The 6,869-nt window shown below is 40.1% G+C and overlaps 1 pseudogene; it reads right to left on the bottom strand.

Annotated features, from left to right (window-relative positions):
- Positions 1 to 857: 857 nt before the first annotated feature.
- Positions 858 to 1,521, bottom strand: LOC125103108 (proteasome subunit beta type-3-like; annotated as a pseudogene).
- Positions 1,522 to 6,869: the final 5,348 nt, after the last annotated feature.

The following is a 6,869-nucleotide window of genomic DNA, read 5'->3' on the forward strand; positions in this document are numbered from 1 at the left end:
TTATCCATATATTTTACCCTTTACATCAATCTTATCTTCCAATACCTCTGAGTTTCCATCTAGGTTCACTTTATTTCTGTCTGAAGAACTGTTTTTAGTATTTCCTTGAATATGTAGGCCTGCTTGTGAGAATTTTCTGTTCTTGTGTCCAGATGTGCCATTATTTTCCCTTTTAATTTTGAAGAACATTTTTGGCTGGGCATATAACTCTCAATTGTTAGTTACTTCCTTTTAGCACTTTGAAAATACTCTATTTGTCTTTCTGGCTTTATTTCTTTTGAGAAACAGGCAATAAGTTTAATTGTTGCTCTTTTAAGGGTAACTTACCTTTTCTCTAGCTGTTTTATAAGATTTTCTCTTTGGTTTTCATTTGCTATGAATGTGATTAGGTTTTTTTTGGTTTATTTTAAATTCTGTTCAGGCTTCTTAATTTGTTACATTTTTCACCAGTTTTGAAAATTCTCAGCTATTATCTTTTCAAAAATTGCTTCCATCCCATTTTCTTTCTCCTTTGCTTCAGGGAATCTTAATCACATTTATATTAAATCTTCTTAATGCATCCCTTATACCTCTTATCCACCCCCTACCCAATCTGTATTTCCAAACTTTTCTCTAAGTTTCCTTCTGGAGAAACTCTTCTAACTTACTTTGAATCAACTTTTTTACAATGCCTTATTTGCCATAAAACCCTTCTATTAAGTTAATTTCAGCTACCATATTTTTTTATTTGGGATTTGGTTCCTTTTTATTGCTTTTATAATTGTCGATCTTGTTTTTTGTTTTACCTCTTTAACTTTTGCTTTCTTGAAAACAAAACTATTTCATTAAAAAAAAAAGTAGGCTCTGAGAACAGAAGTTTAGTCCATTCAGGACCTCAGTGTCCTAGTGGTAATTCTGTCCTTCTCAATGATGTGGACAATGAATCTCATGCCTGACAGTGCATCCCGATCCATAGCATTAGCATGGTTTGTGAGATGGTTTCAAACAAGTGTTCTAGATCCATGTCAGGCCCCGAGAGATTCACACATCACATACATTTATTTGGAGCAGGCGCCACTGATCACAATGTTGTCAGCCACCGTGGGGCAGCAGATAAGGTCTGGAGAGCAAATGAGGCACTTCAGGTTCTTTAGGTCCAACCCAGTGATGTCTGGCTCTGTGTAGTAGGGGCCAATCCATCTCTCATACAAGACATTGGCCACCATGCCCAGGGAGGTATAAGACTTGATCTGCTGACCTTCCTTCAGTTCATACAGGTTTAGCTGGAACTTGAGGTGCTGGGCAACAGTCTGGACATTGGTGGTGAGCCTAGCCAGGCCTATGTACAGCCAATCACCTATGGGAAAGATCTTCTGGAAGTCCATGGTCACCACCTGTGATTAGATGCCAAAGCACCTTTCGGCAGCAATGACCACACAGTTCTTCCCTTTCATTGTCATGATGTCCCCTCCATTATAGGACATACTAGACATGATTGCAGTGTACTTGGACCTCCTATCGCCACAATTCCAGTCAACTGGCTAAGGCCCTCACTGCCTGTTTTACCTCTTTGGGTGTATTAAACTACTGAGCAATTTGCTGTCCAGTAAAATCTTAGAGTTGACAACAAAGAAGCAATCAATGAGTTCTAGCCCTACTTATGATACAGAAAGCCTTAAGCACTGCTCCTACAAACTGTTTTGCTTTGTGCAGAGTACAGGAGGAAGAGAAGCAGCCAGAAAAAGTAAGAAGGAAAAAACTGATATGTTAACAAAAGCTTAAAGCTTAAAGACAAAGTGTGAGTTAGTATGACGACTTGGACTCTCCAGGGGCCATGGATACAAGGGAGTTTGCCCCATTTGCCAGCACTTTCCATAGTCCTCCCTGGGTGTTTGTAAGAAAGACTGGGGGGCAGATCAAAAGGATTGAAAGAGCCTCCCTTTGGTGAGATGAGCAGATGACAACCGGATTATCACTAGGAGAGAGGCATACAAAGAAATTCTCCCATACAAAGAAAAAGCCATTTGCCACTAGAGGAGTGTACAAAACCTTCCTGTCCCCTGGTGCCAAGAAAAGTTTGGCTGTGGTGGAGGAGGAGTTAAAGAAAAAGCCATCAGATGCTGAAGGAAGGCAGGAAACCCACCTGTCCCCAGGATCCTTCACTGATACAGAGTAGAGGTCTGGTGCCAGTGAGACAGGGACAGAAAACTCATTCCCATTTAAGACCTCACCCCATTACAATGCAGAGTCTAATTGCCATGGAGAGAGAGAGAGGCTCACCCTAAAACTCAAGAGCCCAGGACCTGCATGAGACTGCCTGCCCCAACCATAAGCCTTGCACAAAGAAACCAGCAACAGAATTCTACAGCTGAGAGAGGGACATGACCATGGAGAGAGATCCCATTTGTTGCACATGTATGCAGTCTGCTGAAAGCTGAAGGTGAAGTAGGAACACCAAGAAAAACTCTCTGGCATTCCAGGCCACACACGAAACACAAAGTAGCAGCAGTCTACCACTGGAAGAATTTGAAGCCTATCATATACTGAAGGTAATGATATTAACCTATAAAACCTAAATCCAAATCAACTACTGGTAGGAGACATTCAGTTCACTCCATACTAAAAGTCTGATAGAAAGGTTTGCCTATGTGCAGGTATGAATACTTTTTATCTCAGTTTCTTTTTTTTTAATTTTTAAAGATTTTATTTATTTGTCAGAGATAGAGGACACAAGAAGGGAAAGCTCTAAGCAGAGGGAGAAGCAGGCTCCCTACTGAGCAAGGAGACCAATGTGGGACTCAATCCCAGGACCCTGGGATTATGACCTGAGCCAAAGGCAGACACTTAACTGACTGAGCCACTTAGGTGTTCCTTTATCTTAATTTTTACTGTTCTTTTCCATGCAATGTCTGGCATTTAACCAAAAATTATAAGACAAATTAAAAATCAAGAAGAAAATGACAATAATATTGTCAAGGGATAAAGTAGTCAACAGAACAAGATCCAGAGATGGCCCGGATATTGACACTATCCAACAGGAACTTTAAAATACTAAACAATCTGGGGCACCTTGGTGGCTCAGTCAGTTGAGCAGCCAGCTCTTGGTTTCAGCTCAGGTCATGATGTTAGGGTCCTGGGATCAAGCCCTGCATGGGGCTCCCTGCTCAGTGGGGAGTCTGCTTGAGGATTCTCTCTCTGCCCCTCCCCCCACTTGTGCTTGTGCTCTTTCTCTCAAATAAATACATCTTTAAAAACAAATAAAATACTGGGGTGCCTGTGTGCCAAATTGTCTTGGTGTCAGTTGAGCAACTGCCTCTTGACTTCAGCTCAGGTCATGATCTCAGAATCATGAAACTGAGCCCCATGTCAGGCTTCATGCTTAGCAGGGATTCTGCTTGAGATTCTTTCCCTCTCCCTCTCCTTCTGCCACTCCCCCGTTCATTTTCTCTCTCTCTCAAATAAATAAAATCTTAAAAAAAAAAAAAAAAAGGAATGATCTAAACTGAAATGCAAAGCAAAAGTCAGAGTGAATATAACAGAAGAGTGCATCCAATAAAGCTGCAAGACAATATCACATCACCTAACAAATCTAATTGGAATCCCAGAAGGCAATGAGAGAGAGAAGAGGGCAGAAGTATATTTGATAGTAGAATGGCTGAGAATTTTCCAAAATTAATGAAAGACAACAAAAAGATCTAAGAGGCTCAGATAATGCCAAGGAGAATACAGAGGAAAATATACCTAGACATATCATAGTAAAACTGCTAAAAATCCAAAATTAAGAGGAAATCTTGAAGGTAGCCAGAAAATAGTAAAAATATTATACATAGAAGAATAAATGTAAGAATTATAGCAGACCTCTCACTAGAAACTTTGCAGTCCTGAAGGCAGAGAACTGATTTCTTTAAAGTACTGGCAAACTTACACTTCACCACACTCCTATCAGGTCACTTGAATTTTTGTTGTTGGTGAAACTAATTGGGGCAAATAAAACTGGTGGCACTATGGAAACAAAAGTAGTTGATAGGGCTTAGATCCAAGGAGCTGGGTGGCCTTGAGAGCTAGAAGTGATATGGATATGCCTCATGAAATCAGGCCATCAATAAGCAAGGGTCCCACCCCCAAAAAGGGTTTTCCAGAGCCTGGCCAGGTCAGAGATTACATTCCCTAAATCACTTCCAGCATGGTGGGGTTGGTTACAAGAGAAATTTCTGTACCCATCCAAGCACCTATCCCTGGTGTTTTAAAGACACAGAATGAGTGGTGCAGATTTGGTGACAATAGCCAACCTACAAAGGATAGTTCCTGTGACTCCATTACTGGGTATTAGGAGACAGGGAAAAAAAGGAACAGAGAATCTCCAGATGAAGAGAACATAAACCTAGGAGGAACAGCCAAAGAAGCTAAACAACCATTTCATGCTGCTGCTGAGATGTGAGTTGATGCAAGAAGTCCTCAGAGGATGGTGAACTAAGTGTGCCAAGCCGTGTAATTTCAGTTTTAGCCCTCTGTGGATATGAATATCCATCCTTCATGGATATGAATGGGATATCTATTCCCACCTAATACTACCCACTGAATTTGCCATGCACATACAGTTTCAAGACAAGGGACTCCCAGTGCTCCTTTTCCATACAGCTTTCCATCCCTAGGTCCCTCCTGTATAAACATTTGAGAATCACAGGGTGAAGGTGCAAGGGGAGAGATTAAATCTGGAGATTCTACTTGCTCACTCACACTCTTTACATCCTGTGCTAGCTGTTTGCCCACACCACAGTTATCAATTCTCCAAACCCATAGGAGAAAAGCAATGAGAGAAAGCATGTGTATATGTGTCAGGGAGGGGCAGGGAGGGTAAGGTGGGAAATGCTGGCTTTGGGCTGGTAAGAGTTCCTGAGTTGTACAAAAAACACTGCCTTATTTAGTAAAGAACAGCCAAGATACGATGAGGATTTGGATTTTAAAAGGTCAAGGTCAAGCCCTTTATATGTCAGCTCCTATTACATTACTGGCAACAGCACTTCAAATGAATGTAGAAAATGAGGTACTAATAGCAGAGAGAAAAAGGAAGCTGTAACTTCCCCTCTGGAAACAGGGATCACCGTTGTGAGTGCCTGCCTCTGAAAATAACACATTCCCGTGACCAGAAAACCTCCAAACTTCTTCTGATTACTCTTCTGCTTCCGAAGTCAAAACAGGATAAGCTAATAATTTTCAATCCTATCTACATTCTAGTTGTCTACAATTATTCCAGATAATTGCTGAATTGTTTTTCACTTCCAACGCGTTGGGCAAATCTTTTGGATACCAATTCTGGCACTTAGGTAAGACACTGGAGGATTTGCTAAAATACCTGGCTAAAATGGGCTTATCATTCCTTTTAAAGGTTTGAAATATTTTTATTGCATTTGGATACCGGGATTTTTTTTTTTTAAATGCATTCGTTTATCACAGGAAAAGGCGATTTTAAAAATTATTACTGAAAACCTCCCTACTTTAAGCACAAGTCAGGTCATATTATCTTTTAAAAGCTCTCTTTAGTTTCAAGGAGACAAAGGAAATTTCTGGTTATTAAGTTTGTTACATGTATGACTAATATTTATTATGCCCAATGTAATAGTTTAAAACAAGCAAATTTTAGTGGAGTTGTAACTTTTATGTGCTAGATGTATAATTCAGCATAGGCTTAAGTCCTTTTTATAATCAATACAATCATTTTGGGGAATTTTTACAAGATAAGCCGAGTAGAAAAACATTTGATTAGGTATTTCAAATCTCAATTTTAAAACTATCAAACAATGGCTCAGTCATAAATAAGGAGCTCATGATGTTCTGCTTCCTTAGTTAAGAGAGAAAAAATAAATGATACACTTTTTAGAGGGAATCCATGCAGTGGACAGATTAAATCAAGTGATCTTTAGGGATCCATTTGGCTCTAGGAGTCTATGACCAGATGACCTCTAAGGTTTCTTCTAGCTCGGAAAACAATGTACTTGGAACGTAATTTTTTTCTATCTGCAACTGTTACAGAGGTTACTAGTGTAATTTTGCTTTCTTAATTCATTGCTGCTGATGTCTATTATTTATACCATGTCAAGTCTCTGGTCAGGAAAGCAACCCCAACTGTATATAATGTTCTGGGAAAACATTTCACTTTATAAGGAGTACACTGCAGTAGAATTAGAGCCCATCCATGAAACATCAGAAAATGCCGTCCCATTAGAAGTAACATTTACCAACTAATCTCTGGTGTTACTGATTTAGAGTTACTTTAGGATAGCTGATGCTAGTTCAACCTCTCAAATCCAACAAAAAAACAAATAATCCACAAGCACATTTTTATTTACAACAAAATTATTAGACGGTACTTTTAAGATTTTATTTATTTATTTGACAGACAGAAATCACAAGTAGGCAGAGAAGCAGGCAGAGGGGGAAGCAGGCTCCCTGGTGAGCAGAGAGCCTGATGCAGGGCTCGATCCCAGGACCCTGGGATCATGACCTCAGCTGAAGGCAGAGGCTTTAACCCACTGAGCCACCCAGGCGCCCCTAGATGGTACTTTTAAAGTAGGCACTTAAACTCAATGCCTGAAAAACTGAAATGTGATGTTCAATTACATCTGAAGTTTTAAAAATGCATTTAAAAATCAAATGTGGCTTGGGACGCCTGGGTGGGTCCATCAGTTAAGCATCTGAATCTTGATTTTTTGGCTCAGATCACGATCACGGGGTTGTGAGATCATGCCTTGCATTGGGCTCCATGCTGAGTGTGGAGCCTGCTTAGGATTCTCTCCCTCCTCCCTTCTCTTCCCCTCCCAACCCCCTTGCTCTCTCTCTCTCAAAAAAAAACAAAACAAAAAAACATAAAAAAAAACAAGTATGGCACTGCA

This window comes from Lutra lutra, chromosome 6 (assembly GCF_902655055.1).
Source record: "Lutra lutra chromosome 6, mLutLut1.2, whole genome shotgun sequence".
NCBI classification, from domain to species: Eukaryota; Metazoa; Chordata; class Mammalia; order Carnivora; family Mustelidae; genus Lutra; species Lutra lutra.